Here is a 27,224-nt window from a genome sequence, read left to right on the forward strand (position 1 = left end):
ATCTCAATAGCAAGAATAAGGGATGAAAGAGGGGTCATTACAACAGACCCTAAAGAAATCAAAAGGATAGTTACACAGTACTATGAAGGATTGTACTCCAATGAATTCAACAATTTGGAAGACATGGACAAATTCCTGGAAAAACAATCCCTCCCTAGACTATCTTCGGTGGGCATCAATAATCTCAACAGACCTATAGCAATAGAAGAAATAGAAAAAGTTATCAAGAGATTACCAACAAAAAAATCCCCTGGACCAGATGGCTACACTGGAGAATTCTACCCTGCATTCAGAGAAGAACTAACACCAATCCTACACAAAGTTTTCCAGAACATAGAGAAAGATGGCAAACTCCCGAACATCTTCTATGAATCTAGTATAACTCTGATACCCAAACCGGGCAAGGATCTCACAAGAATCGAGAACTACAGACCAATATCCCTAGTGAACATTGATGCAAAAATCCTTAACAAAATCCTAGCCAACAGAATATAAAAGTATATAAAACAAATAATTCACCATGACCAAGTGGGATACATACCAGGGAAGCAGGGATGGTTCAACATACGAAAGACCATTAGTATTATACATCACATCGACATGAAAAATTATAAGAATCACATGATAATATCAATAGACGCAGAAAAAGCATTCGACAACATCCAACACCAATTCCTGTTTAAGACACTAGGGAAGATAGGAATGGAAAGAAAGTTCCTCAAGACAATACAAGCTATATATGAAAAACCAACAACCAAAGTGGTAGTCAATGGAGAAAAGACTAACACAATCCCACTGAAAAAGGGGACCAGACATGGATGCCCCTTGTCTCCACTCCTATTTAAAATTGTGCTGGAGGTTTTAGCTAACAGCATAAGGCAAAGAAGTGACATCAAAGATATTCGTCTGGGGAAGGGAGAGGTGAAATTATCGTTATTTGTAGATGATGTGATTTTATATATGGAAAATCCCAAAAGTTCCACAAGGGGAGTACTCAAAACAATAGAGGAGTTTGGCAGAGTGGCAGGATACAAGATCAACAAACAGAAGTCCATCAGACTGTTATACACATCAGATAAGACCACAGAAGAAGAGATCAAAAAGGTGGTACCCTTCACAATAGCCAGACACAAATTGAAATATCTAGGTATACACCTGACTGAAAAAACAAAAGATCTATACAGGGAGAACTATAAAATACTATTACATGAAACCAAGAGTGACCTCAACAAATGGAAGAATATCCCATGCTTTTGGATTGGAAGACTTAATATAGTTAAGATGTCAGTTCTGCCAAAAGCACTATATAAGTTTAATGCCATCCCGATACAATTACCTTCATCTTTCTTCAAAGAAATGGAAAAAACTGATTACCAACTTCATATGGAGAGGGAAGAAACCCAGAATTAGCAGAGAACTCCTCAAGAAGAAGGACACCGTGGGAGGGCTTGCTTTACCTGACTTTGGCACATACGATGCAGCCACAGTTCTCAAAACTGCATGGTATTGGTACAATGACAGATACTCAGACCAATGGAAAGGAACTGAAAACCCAGAAATAAAAGCATCAGCATACAGACAGCTGATCTTTGATAAGGGCCCCAAAAAGATCAAATGGGAAGCAGATGCCCTCTTTAACAAGTGGTGCTGGAAAAAATGGATATCAACATGCAGAAAAATGAAGCAAGACCCTTATCTCACTCCATGCACAAGAATAAACTCAAGGTGGATTACAGACCTTGAAGTTAAACCCCAAACTATAAGGGCCATCAATGAGGGAATTGGGACCAACTTGAGAACTTTGGCACAGGGAATACACAGACTATCAGAAACAGGGAAGGACACAAACATAGAGGAAGCACAAATTGACAAATGGGATATACTGAAGATAAAACACTTGTGTACATCGAAAGAATTCAACAAGAGAGTAATAAGAAAGTCCACAGACTGGGAAAACATCTTTAGCAATGACACATCAGACAAAGGCCTTATTACTAAAATGTACAATACGCTGCTAGCTTCCAAAAAGAAAAAACCAATAGCCCTCTTGAAAGGTGGGCAAAGGTCTTGAACAGAAATTTCACAGGGACAGAAATCTGAATGGCCAACAAACATATGAGAAAATGTTCCCGATCATTAGTCATAAGAGAAATGCAAATTAAAACAACAATGAGATACCACCTGATACCCTGAAATGTAGCCCAATTCAAAAAATCAGAAAGCAACAAGTGTTGGAGGGGCTATGGGGAGACAGGAACTCTCACCCACTTCTGGTGGGTCTGTAAGTATGTACAGCCACTATGGAAATCAATCTGGCGATACCTATAACAGATGGAAATAGAGTTACCTATGACCCAGCAATCCCCCTACTGGGCATATACTCAGAAGAGGCAAGAAACAAACCAAGGTCAGACATCTGTGCTTCAATATTCATTGTGTCACAGTTCACAATTGCAAGGAACTGGAAGCAACCCAAATTTCCATCAACTGACGATTGGATTAAAAAACTGTGGTATATACATACAATGGAGTACTACGCATCACTAAAAAGCAGTGATGAACATATGAGGCACATAGCGGCATGGGAACAACTGGAGGAAATCATGCTAAGTGAAGTAAGTCAGGTACAAAAGGACAAGTACAACATGAGCCCGCTGAGCTAAGTATTTTTTAAAAAATCCAAAAGTGGCATAGGGGAAAAAGCTACTGTATACAAACATTTTTGGGGTGAAGATTGTGTAGTATGTCAGAGACTACATCCAAACCAGGGATGCACATGGTAGACAACGGTGGAGGAGGTGGGGAAAGGAAAATAAAAGGATGAATATAAGGAAGAAACAGGGAGTGCGGGCATGGGACACTAACCCACCCAAGGGGAGGATATTGTTTATATCTCCACAGGGAAAGTGGGACCAGACTTCAACCCAGTGCCACAAGGTGTGAATGCAACATCCCGGCGTGGAGTAGGGAACCAGTGGAGAGGTCTAGGAGGCTGGCCCCAGCACCAAATATTAAGCGGATTCCTGGCCCTCCACCGATAAAAATTCGTTTCAAAGGACGACATTGATTTTCAGCTCCGGGAGATGGATATATCTGATCAGAGCACACGGGAGCAGATGAAGGGGCAGGAGGAGAGAGTGGAGCACAGCCTGGCCCACCAGGCCGTGAGGATGATGTTCCTGAATAGAGTCGCCAGTCCACAGAGAGAACAACATGGCTGGCCCCACTATGAGACATGATGCCCCTCTGTGACTAAGGGCGATACAGGGGACAGCACCATAGACACAGTGTGGGAATTGCACTTGACCTGATCCCACCACACCGAGGCAAAGCACTGGGGGAGTGCAGCGGATCAGCAAGGGAATGGAGTGGCAAGGTCCCCAGAGAATGCTGAAAGTGGACTTTGGGGCCAGGGCGTGGTGCCCCAACAGACTGGACTGGAAAACACTCCTAAGGTTCAACAAACGATCCTTGAAGTAACTACAAGCTCTTCTTTCTTGATGTGTTTTGTTTTTGTTGTGTCAGTGGTTTGTTTTTGTTGTTTTATTGTCTGGTTGTATACTGTTGCTTTGTTTTCCTCTGTCTTGTTTCCATGCATGTTATTGTCTCCACAGGTCTGTCTGGATAGGACAGGCTGGATGAATTATCTGGAAGAAAAACAACGGGACTGACAGTTACGGGGGGACTTGGGGTGGGGAAAGTTGTGGGGGTGGGTGTAAGGAAGTGGTGTTAACAAACACCAGGGACAAGGGAACACCATGGGACCCAAAATGGTAGTGAGGGGGGAGTGGCAGGCCTGGTGGGGAATGATCAAGGGTAAGGTTGCGTAGAGAAGAGATATAGCTGTAGCCCAGGTGGGGACGGAGCATGGTAGTGGGACAGGAGGAAAGTCAAGGGAGATGGAGGAAAGAGCTAGGTGTCAAGGGGCATTTATAGAGGTCTAGACAAAGACATGTACATGCAAATATATATATGAGGATGGGGAAATAGATCTATGTGTCTATATTTATAGGTTTAGTATTAAGGCGGCTGAAGGACCTTGGGCCTCTACTCAAACACTCCCTCAATCCATGAATACTTTCTTCTATTAAATTGGCACTCTACGATGCTCACCCTCCAGACACAACTGCTGAAGCCAAAGTGGGTGAACAAGTAAATGTGGTGAAGAAAGCTGATGGTGCCCGGCTATCAAAAGAGATAGTGACTGGGGTCTTAAAGGCTTGAAGATAAACAAGCGGCCATCTAGCTCAGAAGCAACAAAGCCCACATGGAAGAACACACCAGCCTGAGTGGTTGCGTGGTCCCGAAGGGATCAGTTATCAGGCATCAAAGAACAAAAAATCATATTATTGGCTGCACACCTCCATGATACGATCGCCAAAGAAAAACAGGTGCATAAGCAAATGTGGCGATGAAAGCTGATGGTGCCCGGCTGTCGAAAGAGATAGTGTCTGGGATCTTAAAGGCTTGAAGGTGAACAAGCGGCCATCTAGCTCAGAAGCAATAAAGCCTACATGGAAGAAGCACACCAGCCTGTGCTATCACGAGATACCAAAGGGACCAGGTATAAGGCATGGGTCAGTCAGGGTGTGTTGTAGTACCGATGAAGAACACAGCTTTCCCCCAGATCCTGAATGCTTCCTCCCCCCAACTACCATGATCTGAATTCTACCTTGCAGGACTGGATAGGGCAGAGGTTGTACACTGGTGCATATGGGAGCTGGAGGCACAGGGAATCCTGGGTGGATGATACCTTCAGGACCAGGGGTGTGAAGGGTGATGCTGGGTGAGTGGATGGGGATGGGTTGGAAAGGGGGAACTGATTACAAGGATCCACATGTGACCTCTTCCCTGGGAGAGGGACAGCAGAGAAGAGGGGAAAGGGAGACTCCGGATAGGGCAAAATAGGACAAAATAACGATGTATAAATTACCAGGGGCACATGAGGGATGGGGGGAAAGGGGAGGGAGGGAAAAAAAAAAGAGGACCTGATGCAAGGGGCTTAAGTGGAGAGCAAATGCTTTGAGAATGATTGGGGCAGAGAATGTATGGATGTGCTTTATACAATTGATGTATGTATATGTATGGATTGTGATAAGAGTTGTATGAGTCCCTAATAAAATGTAAAAAAAGAAAAGAGGAGAAAAAAAAGAAAATGATTAGGGCAAAGAATGTACAGATGTGCTTTATACAATTGATGTATGCATATGTATGGACTGTGATAAGAGTTGTATGAGTCTCTAATAAAATGTAAAAGCCATTAAAATCATTTTATTAGGGGCTCATACAACTCTTATTACAATCCATAAATACATCAATCATGAAAGTACATTTTTACATTCATTACACTCATCATTCTGAAAACATTTTCTCTCCACCTAAGCCCTTGGCATCAGCTCCTCATTTTTATCACCCCCCTCCTCACTCCCCCCTCCTTCATGAACCCTTGATAATTTATAAATTATTATTTTGCCACATCTTGCACTGTCCAACATCTTCCACTGTAACCTTTTATGGGAATAGAAAGCCTCATCTTTCTCCTGTGGAGCCACTGGTGGTTTTGAACTGGGGACTTTGTGATTAGTAGTCCAATGCTTAACCACTATGCTACCATGTTCTTTCTTCTTATCCTGGTGCACACAGGGTTAATTTGTGTGTGACTACTACACACAAAAATGAGTGGCAGTTCCATAATATAAAGGGCATCCCATGGCCATCACTAGAAAACTCAAAGGTCATTGTTCTACTGAACAAAACAGGAAGCTCAAGTATTAGTAAAAAACTTATTTTAAGAAGGTAAATCAATTATGCAAATTCAGCGAGGCTGGAGAGCTCAGGGATTAGAAAGACTCAATGCAAAAAAAAAACAAAAACAAAAAAACTCCTCATACATTCAAGTACATATTTTCAATGCTTATAAACGTTTAAAAAACATGGGAAATGCATTTCTGTGCCCTTCAGTTGCTATGGCCAATGGGTAGCTAAGAAAACACTCTGTTACTCCCTCCTAGAATTTCTGGATGATTTTAACCAAGTCTAAAAGCCATCACAAACAACAGCAAAAAATGTAGTGTTGTTAGCCACATAGGGCCCAAAGCAAATAGCCTTAGAAAACACTTCACCCTTTACATAAAATGTCCTTTTCTAATGAAGAGTAGTGTGGTAGTTGGAAAAGCCTGAGGGAGGTGAGTGCTTTAAAACTGGTGTAAGAAGACTGCTGCTAATATTTAGAAAGACGGAGAATTATTGGAGTGGAGCTGCAGAGAAAATGGCTCAAGTTTCTATTTTCAGCTTTTCAACAGGACAGAGTCTAATCAGGGCTGTTGGCAGGCATGCTTCCAACTGAACTGGTTAAAGAAAGTTGTTGCAATGAGACAGAATCTAGAACATCGGTTTTCAACCTGTGGGTTGCATCAGCCTTTTGGGAGCTGAACGACCCTTTCACAGGGGTGGCCCAATTCTTAACAGTAGCAAAATTACAGTTATTAAATAGCAACGAAAATAATTTTATGGTAGGGGGCTCACCACAACATGAAAGGGTCGTGGCATGAGGAAGGTTGAGATCCACTGATCTGGAAGAACCTTCTCAGGATCGACCAGCAGGAAGAGTGGTTTTGTAGATGCTATTCTCTCTTTTTTCCCTTTCAGTTTTCAACTTGATGTTCATTAGGAGAACTTTTACTTGACTGGGTCATTTGGAAAGAAGTCATTGAGTTTCCATTTGGCCAAGGCCTATGATCTATGAGCTCTCCAAGCTGTTCCCATTTAATTGAACTCTCAGAAGGCCACCCCCAGCTATGTCTGTCAAGTGATCCCAGGGATCCTTTTGAGTCTCCTTTCTATATGGTAGGACTTGTTGGAACATCCCTAAATATTTCATGTGAACTGGGTCATCTAAATATATGTTTACTTGTGTGTATGTGGTTCTTAGGTGTATGTTGGGTTTTTTTTTTTGTTGTTTTTTTCGCACAACTCCATCTTCCTCATGCCCCGGACCCATTTACTTTATCCAGGTTAATTGAATGTCTCTGCTATTATTCTGAAAATCGGGCCACCCTGGAAGTCTCAGAAACTGCAGCTTGGCTCTGATTTTTTGCTGGAATGTTTTGTTCAAGGGCACAGAACAAAGACATCTTCAGAGGGGCCTCCTTTCCAAGATGTATCCAGTTGTACTTGCGTACAGTACTGATAAATTCAGGGTTTTCCTGCTGCTTTAAGTGCTGGGCCACTCTCATCTTGAAAAAGCAAGCAGTACGACAATCCGTGTACACGACTAATATGGTCAGATCTTGTTTAGTGCCCCCAGCCTGGTTCCAGAGGGGTGAGAGGGGTTAGAGAGCGTCCCATCTAATATCCTACATCGTGCACTGAACTCAGCAACCAGACTTCAACCACCAGCTCACACGAGTCCTTGTCATGAAGTCAATAGCCTCAGAATGGAGAATGAGACTCCAATGGGGATGTGCAGTGGGATCAGAGCCCCTTCTGTCAGCTAGCTACTGTGACAATCCCAGCCCCGCTGTGTCACAGCTAAAGCAGCTTCCTTTGGGAAGTTTAATGTCATTGTTTTGCTTCTGAAGAACTTGCATGTGTGAGCCTCACAGTGTCACTTTGACTAATGGGAGTTAAAAGTGAAATCAGAACCCTGGGTACTCTTCTGTGAGGAGTTGATCAGGAGAAACAAAACACAAAACCCAATGATGACTGTGCACGTTGCTCGGTCTCACCCAACCTGTGGGGCTTGTAAGTTAGTGCTCACTGTGTTAGTCCAGGTTCACTGAAGACATAAATCTAGACACACTCATATGTGTGTAAGAGAAAGCTTTACACCAAAGAGCAATTGTATTTTGAGAAAACATCCCATCCCAGCCCAGATCAAGTCCAAAAGTTCCCAACATTCTCTTGAGAAGGCCACACCCACAGGGGGCATCATCAGAGTGTGATCTGATTGACAGACTCCACCTCTAGACTTATTTATCAAGTTGACATGCAATTATGTAACTACCACAGATCAGCCCTTGTCAACTTGATACTTTACACAACTCTTTAGCCAAATATAAATTTTAAAACAAGGACAATAGTAAAATCATATTTGTGCCTAATAGGATAAAACTAAAATGCATACAATTCCAAATGTGCCTGCCTTATTTAAACATAATATTCTATAAGTGAAGAAATACAAAATATTCTATACCTAACAATTGCAGTTGTGTGAGCACTTACACCTTAATCCTATAATTCTATAAACATATTCCTCCACCTATGAAAATCCACCAATGAAAGTTTGTAAGTCAACCACTTCATGCCTTTATTCCCCCACTTTTGGGTATCCAATTTCTATATTTTTGGATTGATTTATTTCTTTTTTTTTTGTGGGTATCCAATTTCTATGCTGCCCACTTATATCAACCCGGTGCTCCGAGGAGACAAAGATGTTTTTTGATGGGAAGAACCTTCATTCCAGTTGCAACCTTGTGAGTCCGCATCCATAAGCAAAGTCCAATCAGGACAGGCTGTCCATAAAGTAGGCAGCAATATGTACCGATTCATCTGGTCGGGATCTCCTCAACTCATTGTGGGCGTCCTTGTTTACCCTCACCAGAGTGCCCATTAGCCGCCTCACCTTTATATATTTAATCATTTTATTGGGTGGCTCTTACAAATCTTATCACAAGCTATCAGTCAATAGTACTAAGCACACTTGTACATATGTGGCCATCAACACTTCCAAAACAATTTCTTTCTACTTTAGCTCTTGGTATCAGCTCCTCTTTTTACCACCCTCCGCCCCTACCCTGCTACCCTCCTACCCTCATGACTTCTCGATCAATTATATATTATTATTATTATTTTGTGTCTTATGCTGGCGTTGTCTCCCTTCACCCACATTTCTGCTATTTGTCCCCCCTGGGGTGGGGGGGCTATATATCTAAATTGTGATAGGTCCCCCCATTTCTCCCATCCCCCGACCATCCCCCTAACCTTAGGATATCACTACTCCTACAACTGTTCCTGAGGGTTTTAGCTGTCCTGAATTTCATGCGTCGAAACTCTTATCTGTACCAATATGAACACGCTGGTTTAGCCAGATTTGTAAGGTAGAACGGAGTCATGGTAGTTGGGGTGGGAGTGGGGGTGGGGTGGGGCTAGGAAGTATTCAGGAACTAGAAGAATGATGTGCAGTTTGTTGGTGCTATACTGCACCCTGGTTGAATCTTCCTTTCCTTGTAACCCCTGTGGGGGGGATGTGCAATCATCTACAGATGGATTTGGGGTCTCCAATGCAATACCTCCCTTCTTTCACATTGAAATAATTGTTTGTTTGGGGTCTTTTGATACTTGATACCTGCTCCCCTTGACATCTCATGATCACAGACTGGTGTGCTTCTTCCATGTTGACTTATTTGCTTCCCTGCTAGTTGGCTGCTTGTTTAATTTCAAGCCATTAAGACACCAGACACTACATCTTTTGATAGCTGGGCACCATCAGCTTTCTTCACCACATTTGCTCATGCACCCATTTGGTCATCAGTGATCATGTTAGAAAGGTGAGTATCAAAAAGTGCCAGGTTATTTGAACAAAGTGTTCTGTGTTAAGGGAGGCCATAGGTGTGTATATATGTAAATATATTAATTTATAATGAAAGGGATAGAGGCTCATGTTCCTATATTTATATGTTAAGTATTAAGATAGCAGATGGACTTTGTGCCTCAACTTTTGACCACGAGTCTCTTCCCAAATTCTCAACAACCCTAACCCCCTTGTTCTAGGTCATGAACTTAGACCTGCTGCTGTCTCCTCCTTTAGACTCTGTGAACCAGATCCAGGGGTGTCAGTGACAAGACTCAACCCATTTCTTTATTGCTGAATTTCTCCCACTTCCACTCATGAAGTGGATTCAGGTGGTCACCTAGTAAGCATTTCAGGCTGCCCGCAGGTTCCTGTTAGCCATTCAGTTCTAGAGACGAGAGTTTCTTCATGGCTCCCAAATTTTCCAGCTTTAGGCACAAACCACTAGTTCAAAATCCAAAAAGGCAAAGGATTCTTTTTTCTTCTTCAATTTGTTAACAGCCCACTAGGCAAGTCTCTTCTTTAAATGTAAATTTCCTGAGCACCAAAAGTACTGGCTGGGGCTTATCATTTCAGGGTCTTCTTTGCAGCCGTGTCCCAACCCATTTAAAGATCCAATTTAATGATTGACAGCAAGTAGGCTCATAAATTCTCAATTTTTACTTCCCAATAATCATTTCAATCACACATTACATCAATAACAATTGGCACAAGAAATCAGTATAAACCTGGTAGAGTCAGACCCTAAACACATTCTTAGAAGTCAAAATCAATCTATCTAAATCCTTATCTAAACTATTTCACTGATGCAAAATATGGTCTTAGGGCTCTCTCTGCCTCAAACCCTGGCTGGGCTTTCTTGTCAGCCATTTTAACTAAGCAGCATGGTCTCTGATAAATTCAATGGTCAATTTCACAACCTAAGCTTAAGATTCACATTTATCACATGCATTTTCACTATTTCAGACCGGAATAACCAAAAACAACTTCTAGGAATCAAAACCTTCAATTCCCATGTCCTTTTGAAAACAATTGAGTAGACAGTGTGGGCCAGTCTGACCTCTGGCTAGCAAAAGGAGAAAAACTACCGTGAGGCAGAGGTCAAACAAGCATACACTCTCCATCTCCATGGTTTTTTTCTCTAGTTCCCCACCCCAAGATACCATAATGTGTTAGACAGGGTTAACTAGAGAAACAAATCCAAAGATACTCATATGTGTGTAAGAGAAAGCTTTATATCAAAGAGCAATTGTATATTGAGAAAACATCCCAACCCAGTCCAGATCAAGTCCATAAGTCTGATATTAGCCCACATGTCTGGTACTAGTCTATCCTAGTCCTCTTCAGACTCATGCAGCACATACAATGATGCCAAATGCAGGAAGATCACAGGAAGATGGGTGAAAAGTCTTACAGATCCAGTGGCAGTGGAAGCATCTCAGCACTGGCTCAGGTCTCCATGTGGCTCCCCCAGCTCTCTGAGTGTGTCTTCTCAACACGGCTCCTTTTGGCTTGTCAACAGGAAGGTTAAAGCAGAGAGTGTCTCACCTCCAGGGAGAGAAAGTGGAAGTTCCTGGCATCCTCTTGCGAAGGCCACACCCACAGGAGGCATAATTAGTCTGTGACCTGATTGACAGGCCAAACTTCACCCGTAGACTTATTTATCAAGTTGACATGAAATTATGTAACTATCACACTCACCATCGAGTTACTTTATAAAGCAGAGCATACCAGGAATGCTGTAATACTCACACCTCTTTTTAGCTACCAGCACTAAAGAAAAGCCTGGTCTTAATTCTTCCACTCTTATGTATGCTTCCCTGCTTCTTGCTCTTAAATGTTTCTCGTCTAGTCTTCCTTATTTACTTATAGGATGAAGGCGGGAGCAGCATATTTGCTGCCAAGGCCTGTTGGTTGTAGGTGCCTTTGAATCCATTCTGACTCACAGCAACTTTATGTACAACAGAACAAAACAGCGCTGGGTCCTGCCCCATCCTCTCAATTGTTTCTATGTTTTATCCCATTGTTGCAGCTACTCTGTCAATTCATATCATTGAGGGCCTTTATTTTGTTCTTTGGCCTTCCATTTTACTAGGCATGATGTCCTGGTCTCTCTTGATAACATGTCCAAAGTACTTAAGATGAAGTCTCACCATCCTTGTCTCTAGGGGATATTCTGGTTGTGTTTCTACCAAGACAGGTCTATATGTTTTTGCAACGGCCCATGGTACTTTCAATATTCTTCACCAGCACCATAGTTCAACTTTTTCTCTGGTCTTTCTTATTCAGTGTCCAACTTTCACATGCATAAGACACAATTCCTGAAAGTAATATCCTTGCTTTTCAATATTTTAAATTGGTCTTGTGCAGCAGATTTACCTAATGCAATGTGTCTTTTGATCTCTTGACTGCTGCTCCCATGAGCATTGATTGTGGACCCAAGCAAGATGAGGTCCTTGATAGCTTCAATCTTTTCTCCATTTTTAATGATGTTACCTACTAGTTCAGTTGTGAGGATTTTGATTTTTGGTCTTTAAGAGTTAATATCATATATATTTATATATTATTTTCACAATATATGAAGATCACTTTCAAGCTATTTTAAAACATTTTATTGGCATCTAATCCACATAAAATACAATACAATAGTTCAAATTTTCAGTCATATGAAGAAGAATTGTACAATCATTACCACAATCAATTTTAGAACATTACCCCACCACCATGGTTAAATCGCCTTTAGAATGAGTGGTGTAATCACAATCAGTTCTACTGTTCCCCCCCTCTGCTGCATTCATTATTTACTCCTCAAACCCCTCACCCTTCCTTATCTCCCACCCCCAACTCCTATATCCCCTATAAATCTTTGCAACACTTATTAGCTCTATACATCCACTTCTGTGCTTCACAAACTGTGAAACCCAATGGAAATGATAAAAAACAAAATAAAGTCATAAGAGTAAAATGATAATAATAAAAGATAAAAATACAAACAATGAGTATGAAATAAAATACCTCCCTCAATATTTAAAAAGCCAGGGAAGAAATTTTTGTCATGGAACATGTAAGTGACACTTTCACCTAGAAAAAAATTCAAGTTGGGTCAATAGGGAGGTCAACTGGCCAAGTGCATTGTTCAGTCCAGCATAATCAAGATGACAATGATCTCTTTCTGATAATAAGGCTCTTAGAGACCCTTGCCCGTGGCTAATGGGGTCTGCCAGTGGCTTCATCTAACTAGTTACTTTGCAGGTTGGTTTTGGACTCCCACTGTCCTCCATAGCCTTCTACCAATTGAGTGTTCATGATTTTAGCTCTGATACTTTTCCCTCTGTCATATTTGTATTTTGTTATTGTCATCATTGGATCACAAAAGTCGGTGTGCTTCTTCCATGTGAACTGAATTGACTCCTTGCTGAGATGGCTACTTGTTCAAATACAAGCCTGTCAGACCCCAGACACTATTCTAATTACTATCTGGGCACAATCGTCTTTCTTCACCATACTTTGCTGTAGCACTTCTATCTTCAGCGATCATTTCATGAAGGTGAGTATCGAGCAGGGCCATGTTATGAGAACTAACTGTTCTTGGATTGGGACTAGAGTTAAGGAACCCACAATCCATATGTGTGTTCATGAGATATGCACAACTAAGGTTTACTGTGGTGGTTGTTAATATGACAAAATCTAAACCCCATAAGAGCAAGTCTACCAATAACAGCAATAGACCAATCAACAAACAAACAGGTAAAAACAAAAGAAAGTAAGGGGGTGGGGTGAGAAAATCTAAAGGCAGTAAAACAAAAATTATAACATTGTCAATCTTCCCCCTGGATATAAGGCTACTTAATTGATAATACCATCAATTTTCTCAGTAACACAATTTTCCCACACTCTTGGTATGAGGAATCTATGCAAGTACATTTCCACCTTGAAGTGCAACCCATAAGTTGTTGCTCTACACAAGTTGATCTCCCATTTGATTGTGCTCTGTTTATTCTAAATATGGGTTTATTCTAAACTTGGATCTTCTGTTTATTCCAAACTTGGATCTTCCAAGTGCAGATCCCTTCCCAGCAAATCAAAATCTCATGTCATATTACTACCAGGTGGGCATTGAGGTACTAAATATACGATGACTCTGGGTCACTTTCCATTGGACACCCACTAAGCCAGGGGTTGCCCCCAAGGTCCAATGACTGTCACTTCCATAGCCCTTCCATAGCACTCTCTGCTTACTCTCCCATTCAAGTACCCCAGTCCTCAATCCAAGGGTATAAGCAACTTTGAGGCAGGGCTCAGTTCATTCAGCAAGGCCTCTATGTTAAGACCTTTTAATGTAGCCCCTACATTATACCATGTTGCCTACAAGGTCGGGTTTCACAATAATCGTAGTGCTTAGTCCATGGCGTGGTTCGCTCAAGGTTGGATAGAAACGTATTCGTAGTGTCTACCCAGGAACATTAAGTCTGGCCCATTGACCTCTAGGTTCCCTACAATCATTGTTTAGCATCTCTTCCTGATGTCAGGTTATTTCTCTCCAGTCAGTCACCATACTCACCAACAGAACTATCAGTGTCTCCTCAAATTTGAAGATGGTACCCTCCTCTGGTCTTACCTTGATTTTATGGCAGGATTCTCCTTCTGTTCCTGTGTGGGCCCATTGATTTGCCCCTGCCTTTTCCTGATCTGTATAGCTTCAAGTGGATGGTCATGTCCCATTTCCCCCCTCTTGAAGGAGTGACCCCAGGCAATGTGAGGTTTACTCCTTCAAGTTGGCTCTTGTGAAGTGTGCAGAGAGAGGGGGGGGGGAGAGAGAGAGAGAGAGATTGAGAGAGAGAGAGAGAGGATATGGTTTATAGCTGGTAGGTCACCTTCTTAATTTTTCTTCAGGAATTGGTCCCTAAGAGTTGTTTGATTGGTGTTCTTATAGAAGGGGACTCATGCAATACTTGTCTTTTTGTGATAGCCTTACTTCACTCAGCATAATGGTTTCCAGGTCCTTCCACATCATGCAGTAGTTCATGTTTTCATCACTGTTTTTTAGGGATACATAGTATTCCACTGTGTATGTATCATAATTTCTTTATCCATTCTTTCACTGAAAGGCATTTGGACTGCTTCCAGCTTCTTGCTATTGTGAACTGTGAACATACCTCCACTCCTGTTTTGTCTCTTATTTATTTAGGGTATATGCCTAATAATGGCATTGATGGGTCTTATGGGATTTCAATTTCTAGTTATTTTAAGTATTAACATATCCATGATCGCTGAAGACAAAATGGGTGCACAAGAAAATGTGGTGAAGAAAGCTTCTGGTGCCCAGCACTCAAACTACATAGCATCTGGGGTCTTAAAGACTTGAAATTTAAAAAGTGGCAATATAGCAGAGAAGCCACAAGCCCACAAGGAAAAACACACCAGCCTGTGTGATCATGAGGTTGTTCAAAGAATCAGGTAACAGGCATCAGAAGACCACAAACAAAGAAAACATATTGTTGAAAATGAGGGGGGTTGGAATAGAGAACCCAAAGCCATCTGTAGACCCTCACATTAGGGTCACAAGGAAGGGATGAATCAACCAGGGCGCAGTATAGTACCAATGAAACACACAATATTCCTCTGGTTCCTTGAGGCTTCTTCACCCCCCACTATCATGACCCCAGTCCTGCCTTTCACTGTGCGCTAGATGGAAGCATGTAAAATGTATAGATGAGAGCTTATGTCACACAGAATCCAGGTCAGAAAATCCCCTCAGGAATAAAAATGGGAGTAGCAATACCAGGAGGGTATGGGGAAGGTGGGAAAGGAGGAGAGGAAGGGAAGGTGGGGAGAGGAGGGGAGAAAGGGGAAAACCAATTTCAATGATTGACACATACCTCCTGCCCAGGGGAACAAACAACAGAAACCATGGGGGAAGGGAGATGGTAGTCAATGTAAGATATAAAAATAATAATAATTTATATTTTATCAAGGGTCATGAGGGTTGGAAATGGGAGGGAGGGAAAAAAGAGGAGCTGATACCACGGGCTCAAATAGAAAGTAAATGTTTAGAAAATAATGATGGCAACATATGTACAAATTTGCTTTATACAATTGTTGTATGGATTGTTATACGACCTATAAGAGCTCCCAATAAAATGATCTTAAAAAATGTATTGCCATATCATTTTCCACAGTGGCTGTATGTATTTACAAGCCCAACAATAGTCTATATGAGTTCCAATCTCTCCATATCCTCTCCAGCATTCCTTGTTTTCTGTTTTTAATTTGGGCTCGTATTGTGGGTGTAAAGTGGTATCCTATTGTGGTTTTAATTTGCATATCCTGATGGGTAGTGATTGCAAGCATTTTTCCATGTTTGTTAGCCATTTGTACTTTATCCTTGCCTGGTTCCTGTTTTCATTGACAGTGTTTCTATCTTTACCCCACTGATCATGATGTTGGCTGTTGGTTTCTCATATATGGCTTTTATTATTTTGAGGAATTTTCCTTCTATTTTCCTATTTTGTTGAGTGTTTCGAACAGATATGGCTGTTGAATATTGTCAAATGTCTTTTCTGAATCTATTGATATGATCATATGGTTTTTGTTTCTTGCCTTATTTATGTGGTGGATTACATTGATTGTTTTTCAAATATTGAACCCTCCCTGATACCTGGAAAGAATCCCATTTCATAATGGCATGTGGGATACTGAGGAACTGAAGGGAGTATATGCACCCTAGACTCAGGGCTTAAATCACAGAGCCTAGGAGACCTGCAATACCTGGAGAAAGATCTCAACAATTCTGAGATGAGATGACATCATATACACATAACCCAGACTGAAAAACGTCCTTACAATAGCCCTCCATAAAGATGCTACCATAAAAGATGTCTCACACTCATGTCTGGCTCCTCACTATGTGTCTGGAGGCCACCTATCTTTAAGAGCAATCAGATTCCTTTGTCCATCCCAACCAAAGTGCTGCTGACTCCCTTCTGATGTCTTCTTATACTAATCATATATTGGTCCCCTGGGAAAAGATTAGGTACATACATGATTAAGTTGTTGACTCATTCTTACCTGTTCGCTCTATTACTCGTGTGACTGCTGGAGGCTTGCAGGCCACATGATGATATAAACTCATTGAAAATACATTAGCTTTCTTGATTCCAATATCAGGTCGAGCTCCTGTGCACTACTCTCCATTGTTCTTTACATCCATAATTGCACATACCACTCCTAAGGACCTATTTGGTGTGGGGCTAGATCTCACAATGGTAAATTAAAAAAAAAATGCTGCTGTATTTTACTGGCCAGGATGTTGCTGAGAACTTTAGCATCTAGGTTATATGTAGATCTTATAATCGGTTCCCCCTTTCTAACTCACCTTCCCTCCATCCTCCAGGCATCGCCACTCTCATCACTGGTCCTGCAGGAGTCATCTGTCCTGGATTCCCTGTGTTTCCAGTTCCTATCTGTACCAGTGTACATCCTCTGGTCTAGCCAGATTTGTAAGGTAGAACTGGGATTAATATAAGGGGTACTGGGGGAAGGAAGCATTTAGGGACTAGAAGAAAGTTGTATGTTTCTTAATGACTTGTTCTATTTCTTCTTCTTTTTTAAAATAAGTCTGCTGAGTTCAATATCTGTCTGCATTAATTTGCGTGGGTTATTTGTTTCTATGTATTTGTCCATTTTGTCTACATTGCCAAATTTGTTTGAGTACAGTTTTTCATAGCAGTGTGTTATTATTCTTTTTATTTCATTTGGATCTAATGTAATGTCCCAATTTTCATCTCTTATATTGGGTATTTGCATCTTTTCTTTTTCCCCCATTGTTAAGTTTGCCAGTGGTCTAGTTTATTAATCTTTCCAAAGAACCAGCTTCTTGTTTTGTTGATTTTTGCCATTGCTTTGTTTTTTGTATCGTTTATTTCTGCTTTGAACTTTATGTTTTCTTTCCTTCCTTTATTGGAGGGATTGTGCTGTCCTTGTTCTAGTTCTTGGAGGCTGTGTGTTACGATGCTGATTTTAGATTTCTCCTCTTTTTGTATGTGTGTGTTGATGGCTATAAATTGCCTTATGATTACTGCTTTTGCTGCATCCCAAAAGTTTTGATATGTTGTGTTATCATTCTTGTTTTTCTCAAGAAATTTTAAAATTTCCTCCTTTATTTGCTTTATTACCCAGTCAGTATTTAATATTGTGCTTTTCAATCTTTATGTTTGCCTTTATGTTTCTGCTTGTCTTATTGTTGATTTGTAATTCTGTAGCTTTTTGGTCTGAGACGATTGATTGTAGGATCTCAATTTTTTTTCAAATTTATTGAGGCATGTTTTGTATCCTCGTATTCAGTCTATTTTTGAGAATGTTCCATGTATGTTGGAGAAGAATTTATATTGTTGTTTTGTTGGATAAAGCTTCTGTATATGTCTATCAGGCCGTTTTTATTGATTATGTTGTTGAGCTTTTTTGTGTCTTTGTTGGTTTTTTCCCTGACGTTCTGTCATTCCTTGAGAGTGATGTATTAAAGTCTTCTGTTGTTGTTGTAGTAAATGTGTCTATATCCTTTATCATTTCTGTGAGGATTTGATTGACATATTTTGAGTATCTTTTATTGGTATCTTGCATTGGGTGCATATATGAGGAGGTACCCCCCAAAAGAAATTTTTCTTTTCAAAACTATGTATTTAATTTTTAAAAAAAAAAAACCTCACCATCTTCAAAGTGCTCTCCATTACACTTAATACATTTGTCAAATCTACAACTCCATTCTTGGAAACAGTTTTCAAACTCATCCGTTTGGATGACTGACAGCATCTCCCTTATTTTTTTCATTACCTCTTCTACAGTGTCAAATCACTGTCTTTTCATGTCTCTCTTCATATGAAGAAACAAAAAGAGCAAAGTTAGGTGAGTAAGGTGGGTGGGGAAAAAAAGAGGCTTGTTGCTTTTGCCCAAAACTGGTGCACTGACATGGCTGTGTGAGCTGCATTGTCATGGTGGCAAAAACCAGTCCCCTGTCTGCCACAAGTCAGGCCTTTTTAGTCACACACTGTTACACTCTCTTTTTAGAAACTCTAAATCAAAAGCTTGATTAAGAGTCTGACCTGGGGGAACAAACTCAAAATGCATTACAAGTCGACATTTTCATCAGTATGAGACATTGACAAATGCCCAGAATGAGGTTTGTCATCAATCAACATTTCACCTTTCTTTTTAAATGATAAAACCATTAATACACTTGAGTTTTTCCCATAGCCCTGCTCTTGTAAGCTGTGTTCAAAATCATAACAGTTTCTGTGGCATTTTTCCCAAGCAGGAGACAAAATTTCACAGCTGCAGCCCTTCTCTTAAATCGATGATAACAAAAATGAGGTTTGAGCAAAACTGCTTTTATGAAAAAATTCAGTGACCAGAGAGAACCTTCCCAGGTGATGCCACTGGGTGCACTAACTCAGAGTGAGTTGCTCATTGCTTTCCTAGTGGGAAAAAATGTCTATTATGAAAGCTCAGCTCTGCCCAGATCAATTCCAGTTTTGGGGGCATACCCCTCATATGTATATTATAGTTATGGGTTCCTGAGCTATTGTTACCTTTATCATTATGCAGTGTCTATCTCTTATAATGATGTTTGCCTTGTATCTTTTCAGAGATTAATATTGTTACCCCTGCTTTCATTTTTAGTTGCTGTTTGCTTGGTATGCTTTAGTCCAGCCTCTGATTTTTAATCTGTTCATGTCTTTGTGAGGTGGGTTTCTTGTAGGCAGCATATTGATGGATTTTCTTTTAGCATCTATTCTGCTACTCTGTCTCTTTACTGGTGCATTTAGTCCATTAATATTTAATGAAATTATTGATGTATATGTATTTGTTACTATCATTTTGTTCTATATATGTGTTTGTATTGTGTTTAGTTTCTTTGTTCTTCCTGTGTTATTTCCTTGCTTTGGGTGTTGCTCTGTATGTGTTGATTTTTGTAAGGAATTGTCTTATGTGTTTGTTTCAGGTTTGTGCTTTGCAGCTGTTTTTTTTTTTTTTTTTTTGCACAGTACTTCATTGACTATTTTTTGTAGTGATGGTCTTGTTTTTATGAGTTCTTTTAGTTTCTCCTGGTCTCGGCATACTTTTATTTCTCCATCTTATTACATATATGCATATATATATATTAATCATTTTATTGCGGGCTTGTATAATTCTTATCACAATCCATTCATCGATCCATTGTGTCAAGCACATTTGTGCATTTGTTGTCATCATCATTCTCAAAACATTTGCTTTCTATTGGAGCCCTTAATATCAGCTCCTCATTTCCCCCCTCCCTCATAGACTCATGATAATTGATAAATTATTATTTTGTCATATCTTACAGTATCTGACGTCTCCCTTCACCCACTTTTCTTTTGCCCACCCCCCAGGGAGGAGGTTATATGTAGATCTTATAATCGGTTCCCCCTTTCTAACTGACCTTCCCTCCACCCTCCAGGTATCGCCACTCTCATCACTGGTCCTGAAGGGACCATCTGTCCTGGATTCCCTGTGTTTCCAGTTCCTATCTGTACCAATGTACATCCTATAGTCTAGGCAGATTTGTGAGGTAGAATTGGGATCATGATAGTGGTGGAGGAAACACTTAAGAACTAGAGGAAAGTTGTGTTTCATCATTGATACCCCGTGCCCTGTCTGGATTGTCTCCTCCCCACAACCCTTCTGTAAGGGGGTGTCCAATTGCCTACAGATGGGCTTTGAGTCTTCACTGTGCACTCGCCCTCATTTACAATGATATGCTTTGTATATTTTGTTCTTTGATGCCTGATCCATGATCTCTTCAACACTTCGTGGTCACACAGGCTGGTGTGCTTCTTCCATGTGGGCTTTGTTGCTTCTGAGCTAGATGGCCGCTTGTTTACCTTCAAACCTTTAAGACCCCAGATGCTATATCTCCAGACACCATCAGCTTTCTTCACCACATTTGCTTATGCACAAATGTCTTCAGTGATCATATCAGGAGGGTGGGCACCCACTGATATGATTTTTTGTTCTTCGATGTCTGATACCTGGTCCCTTCTACACCTCGTGGTTACACAGGCTGGTGGGCTTGTTCCATGAGGGCTTTGTTGCTTCTGAAATAGATCGCTGCTTGTTTACCAACAAGCCTTTAAGACCCCAGACACTATATCTTTTGATAGCCAGGCACCATCAGCTTTCTTCACCACATTTGCTTATGCACATATTTGTCTTCAGCAATTGTGTTGGGAAGGTGTGCATCCTGGAAGGCCAGTTTAATAGAACAACTTGTTCTTGCATTGAGTAAGCACTTGGTGAAGGTTCGATGTCCATCTGCTGCCTTAATACTAAACCTATAAATATGTACACGTAGATCTGTTTCCCCACCATCTTATATAAGTATATTTACATATGTACATGCCTGTATTTAGACCTTTGTCTCCTAGTTCTTTCCACTATTTCCTTTAATTTTCCTCTTGTCCCATTATCATGCTCAACCTTCATTTGGGCTTCAGTAATTTCTCTCGGTTACATTGCCCTTACCAGGCCTCTCACACCCTCCTTGCCACTAATTTTGTATCACTTGTTGCTCCCTTATCCCTGGGTTAGTCAACACCACCTCCTTACCCCAGCCTCCCCTTCTCCCATGTCCCTCCAGAACCATTGGTCCCATTGTTTTCTCCTCCAGACTGTTAATCCAGCCTATCTTAACTTGATTGATCTTCAGAGATAATAATATGCACCCAAAAACAAGGTATAGCAAGACAAAGTGACAAAAGAGTACATGATGATGACAATAAAAAAGAAAACCAATGACCCATAAAAGTATAAATTAATTTTAAATTTTTTTGAAAATTTAAAAAAGAAAGCAAAACCTGTAAATAGATCAAGGTCTGATTTTTGACCTCTAGCTGTGTCATCCAGTCAAGTCTGATGGGGTGCCATGCTCTGGCCCCTGAATCTATCCTTTGCACTCCCTCGGGAGCTCCCTGCACTGCTTTCCCCTGTTGCTCTGCCACACGCCTTTAGTGTTTTGCCTCGGTGTTGTGGGGTCAGACCAGGCCATCCCAACACTGAGTCTCCAGTGTTGTCTCCTGTAGGGCCATGGGTCAGCAAGGGATATCGTGTCTCATAGTGGGATCAGCCATATAGTCCACTCTGTGCATTGGCTGTTCATAGTGGGGATATCGTCCTCCAGGCCTGGTGGACCAGGGTGTGCTCCACTTTCTCTTCCTCCCCCTTCATTTGGTCCCATGTGCTCTGATCAGACATGTCCCTCTTCCCCAGCTGCAGCTTCAGTGCCATCCTCTAAAGTAATTTTTTGGGGGAGGGACAGTTGTCTTCTCCATCATATTTGAGTGATAATTTTGCTGGGTACAAGATTTTTTTTCCTCCAGTACTCTGTATATGCCATTCCTTTGTCTTCTTGACTGAATGGTGTCTTCTGAGAAATATGAGGTTATTCTAATTGCTGACACTTTGTATGTAATTGATCTTTAATCTCTGGCTGCTCTGAGAATATTTTCCTTTTCATAGGTATTAGAAATCTTGACTACAATATGATGGGGAGTTTTCCTTTTGGGATCTCTCCTGGCTGGGGTTCTTCTGAATTACTGAATAACTATCTTTTTCTTCTTTAGACATTGAGGAAATTATCTTACAAGAGTTCTTAGACAACTATCTGTGTGGCTTCTTTTGCTTCTTCCTCTTCTAGAATCCCTACAAGACACAAGTTATTTCTCTTAATTGTATCCCAAGCTGTTCTCAGTCTCTTTTGCATTTTTTGTTATTTGTTCTTCCTTTAGGTTGGAATCTGTAGATTTGTCTTCTAGCTCACTAATTCAAGTTCTTGACGCTTCAATTCTATTTCTCTGTTCTTTCAAAGCATTGTGATAATCCTTTATTGTATTGTTTAATTCTGCTATTGTAGTATTTGATTTTTGTGTTTATGCGTGGAGTTTCTCTAGTGAAATCACTGGCTTTTCTATTGTTTCACTTTTTCTCTCAGACTCTTCCTTCAACTGTTGCATGAGTGCCATCATCATTTTAAAAAATTATTTTTCTGGCAAATCCATAGCCTGTTCAATTTCAGGCATTACAATTAGATCTGGTTCGTATTCGGCTATTTGTTTCTGTTTCTTATTTTTGTGTGTGTGCACCATTATCTTCCGTTGTTTCCTTGACATCGTGGTGTTGCTATTAGGGGTGTTAAATGGGAGTGGTTAACTTTCTTAGGAGGTGCAGTAGAGGGGAAAGCCAGTTTATATTAAGTATCTGGAGGGAGGGGAGTAGACTAGATGTGAGGGGAGTGACCAGAAAGTGGGGGAGGAAGCATTAGGGAGGGAAAGAGAATAGAGCAGTATGTGAAAATATAGGTGGGATAGGGTAGTGTTATTTGGTAGGTTAAAATAAGGAAGATTAGGCCTCCAAATTTTCTGATTTTCAATGATGAAGGAATGGGTACTAGAATTTGATAGAAAATAAAATTTTAAAAATACTGTATATACTTGAGTATAAGCCGAGTTTTTTCAGCACATTTTAAATGCAGTTTTTGTGGTATAATTAGGTGCCTTGTCTGCTATTTGGGTTGGCTTATATTCGAGTATATACGGTAAGAACAGTATTAATTTTGGAGGATGAGAAGGAAAGAAAAGGTCTGATGAGAAGAAAAGTGAAACTAAAAGATAGGTTAATAGTGCTTTGAGGTAAAACTTTAGATATTTAGATTAAAGAAAGGAAAATTAAAGGGAAGGGCAAGAGATGAAAGTTTTAACAAGAATAATAGGAGGATGTCGCCGGACGCCTGACGGTCACCATGAAGTTCAACCCGTTCGTGACCTCGTACCTCAGCAAAAACCGCAAACCCCACTTCAATGCACCCTCCCACGTGCGCAGGAAGATCATATCGTCCCCACTCTCCAAGGAGCTGCGGCAGAAGTATAACGTGCGCTCCACGCCCATCCGCAAGGACTTTGAGGTCCAGGTGGTTTGAGGGCACTACAAAGGCCAGCAAGTCGGCAAGGTGGTCCAGGTGTACAGAAAAAAGTACGTCATCTACATCGAGCGGGTGCAGCGCGAGAAAGCCAATGGCACCACTGTCCATGTGGGCATTCACCCGAGCAAGGTGGTCATCACCAGGCTGAAGTTAGACAAAGATCGGAAAAAAATTCTTGAACGCAAAGCCAAATCTCGACAGGTTGGGAAAGAGAAAGGCAAATACAAGGAAGAGCTCATTGAGAAAATGCAGGAATGAACACAGGCTACTATGGAACACAGCTGAGTGGTAGATGTCTGGCCGGATGCGTGTTTCTTGGGAACTTTCCTCAAGATGTGTCTGGAACGTTTCGTTTCCCTCTTGTTCAGTGATGGGTGTGTGGCTTTGTAACTCTGCCTTTGTCATTTCAGTTAATTTTATGAGTAAAAATTTGGAATGTTTCCTCACTGCAAAAAAAAATTAGAATAATAGGAAAAGTAATTCTCGAGTAAGATGCAGAAGATTTGTTAACTCTTTGGGCTCTAAGATTAGCTCAGGAGGTTAGTCTCTGTTGTGGGTGATAGCTTCTGGGTAGATGGTATTTTAAGTGATGAGAAAAATAAACAAATTAAATTGGAATGGAAAAAGTAAAGTTTTATATTTATATAACTTTATATATAAGAAAAATATATAAGTAAATTATAAATTATATGTAAGTACAGTTTTATATATATATACACACATCAAAAAAAGTAAAGCTATATTGATATATTTTGTCCCCATCCTTGCGTATACCTACAAATAGGAAAGTCTTGATTGAGGATAAATGATAAGAATAATGACATTTTGCAAAGAGAGGGAGGTTGTAGGAGTGATGAAACATAGAGTAACAACTATACCAGCAGAAAGAGCCTCTGGGTCCCATACCTTGCCCTGGTGTGTGTGTGGGGGGTGGGGTGGGGGGGGGTCAGGACTGTGTGGAGAAAAGGTTTTTTATGTAGTTGGGGACAACATCTAGTAGTATGATGTTTTACTACTTTGTGATCTTGTAGGGTGTCAGAAAAGGGTTGAGATTAAGGCTAGGGGAATGATTTTGGTGTCTTGTATCACTACAAGTCCTGTGTTCTTGTGATTTAAGTTAATCATCTTCAGAGAATAGACCTCTGGTCAATCAGGTCAGGGGGGATGAGGTTCACTCTTTTCTGATGGTTGGGGAAGGGAGGGGGAATAAGGTCTATACCAATCACCTGGCATGACCTACTCAGAGAACACCTGGCTTATGTAAGAGGTTCCTGAGAGGCCTCTGGGCCCCTAGGACTGTCTCAAACCTAACCTCCCTGTCTATGCTTATAATAGCTGCAGTGGTTTCTCCTTGTTTTGTTATGCTAATACTTTGTTAATGAACCAGGTGTGTGATGGCTGCCTTCCAGAGAAGTTTAAAAAGTAAAAAAAAAAAAAAAAAAAAAAAAAGCCCCAGAGTGGCCATGTTTTTGAAGGCCTTGATCGGTTTTTGGGTGTCTTGGGGGTCGATGGTATTCCCAGCTGTATCTCAGTGAGGGGGGATTAGATTTGCCACGTGGGGCTGGAGCTCCATGGGCTTGTGTTCCCCACTTATTCCGGCTTTCAGCAGCCCGATTGACTTACCCCTGTGCAGCTCCATAGGCTTTGCGATCCTTGCTCTTGGGGAGCCAGGGCTGTGTGTTGTCCAGTGGGGCTCTTCTGGCCTGGGCAGAGAACCAACGCTTTTTATATTTTTATCCACCCCAGACTGGTCACTCCTCCCTCCCCACTAGCTCCTCGACTTGGAAATCTGCACTCATCTGTCTGAATGCTGAGGGGAGATAACCAAAGGGATTCTAATTGGCAGACAATGCTGATCTCTAACATTAGTAAATTTGTGTCTACTTATCTTTATGCTGAAAATCCTTTAGTCTGAAAGCGTAGGATATCCCTCTCAAAGGCTCCTTTGTGCTTTTCTCCTTGGAGTCCCTGCCCAGTGTCTGGTTTTCTTTACCAGGAATTATAATCTATACTGAAATATGTGTCCCTTGCTCTTCATCAGAAAGTCCTTCAATTTCTCCTTATTTTCCACAGGTAAGACTTCATCTTCTTCATATTGATGCCACATTCTTCTTTGAATAATCCAGTCTCTCTGACTATTCGTTCAGTACACAGATTGACTAAGTATGATGAGAGGATAGAACCCTAGCACATACCTTTCTCATTTCTAAACTGTTCAGTATTCTCCAGTTCTGTTTGCTGAACATGCTCAATCCATGTGCAGGTTCTGCATGAATGCAATGAAGTGTTATGGAGTTCCTATTCTTCTCAAGGCTATCCTTATTTTGTTATGATCCCCACAGTTCAATGCCTTTATTTAGTCAATAAAACACAAATAAAGGTTTAAAATCTGGAAAGTAATTGGTCCCAAACTATTGGATGGCTCAGGCTATCATGCTCTTGACCCAGTGCACATGACCAATTGTAGGACAACTGTTAGTATATCTTATCCAATAAGGGGAGTGTTGTTGGGTCCACAGTAGATCACAGTGCTAGCTTAGGACTTTTGTTCTATTGTGCACACAGTCATCATTAGTTCAGGATGACTTGATGGTGTTGCAGGTTAAAATATATGGCAGCCATTATTATGTCTTGATAATTTAGAAGAGTCTTTATTCAGCTATAACTGGACTGCTAGAATCTAAAAGTGATTCTTTGATTGCAGCCCTGAGTGCACATTTCAGTTGATAATTAAAGACCAAACCTCATTTATCATTTGTCCAGGACTTCAGCAAGCATGGACAGAAGCAGAAAGCAAATTTAATGTTATTATTCTCTAGAGTTAGTGAGCATTACAAGGTACAGCATTGATTATAACATCCTGGTTAATAAAATAAAAATTGTAATATACTGATTACCACATCAAAAGCAACAACATTATTAATTACAATGTTTTGATCTCTAGAAAATGAGTACATTGTAAAATCATTCACTAGAGGGACTTTCTGAGATGGGAGGGGAAGGGAGGCAGGTCATTCAGCAGTCAACAAGATGGCGTTACAGTGGCTAGTGCTAGTCTGTCTCAATAGCAGCTGGTGACAACCTCCCACAATTTTAATTTGAATCTTATTGAACCTTTGGGTGTAATTTCCTATTTGCAGGTGTGTTATTCTGGGTAAATAAGAGAAACAAATCCACAGAAACTCATATGTATATAAGAGAATTTTAGGTAAAGGGTAAGTGTACATTAAGAAAGCATCCCAACCCAGTGCTGTCCAAGCCCATAAGTCCAACATTAGTCCAAATGTCTGACTGATCTACAAAATCCTCCTCAATTTCAGTAAACACAGGCAGTTACGCCAACTGCAGGAGGAGAGTCGAATCAGTGAATGTGTAAGCATCTCAGTGCTGGCAGGGGTCTCCACACGGCTGCTACAGCATCCAGGGCTGCTTCAGGGTAGGTCCATGTGGCTTCTCCTCAGGGATGTGTCACAGGAAGTGAGCCTGGCTAGATAAAGTAGGGAACTGGCTAAGGCAGCTGCACCCTGGTCTGACTATCAGAGAGCAAGAGAACCAAGAACCAAGCCATTTATCTCTCCACCCTTCAATGAATCTAATCCCACATGTATTCATCGGTTAGATTGGCACAATAAACCTTAACTATCTCAATAGGAAATATGACAT

General features: G+C 40.9%; 1 pseudogene; it reads left to right on the forward strand.

The window, feature by feature from the left end:
• Window positions 1-23,381: 23,381 nt before the first annotated feature.
• Window positions 23,382-23,839, forward strand: LOC142448907 (large ribosomal subunit protein uL24-like; annotated as a pseudogene).
• The last annotated feature ends 3,385 nt before the right edge of the window (window positions 23,840-27,224 follow it).

Source organism: Tenrec ecaudatus, chromosome 5 (assembly GCF_050624435.1).
Source record: "Tenrec ecaudatus isolate mTenEca1 chromosome 5, mTenEca1.hap1, whole genome shotgun sequence".
In the NCBI taxonomy this organism is placed as follows: Eukaryota; Metazoa; Chordata; class Mammalia; order Afrosoricida; family Tenrecidae; genus Tenrec; species Tenrec ecaudatus.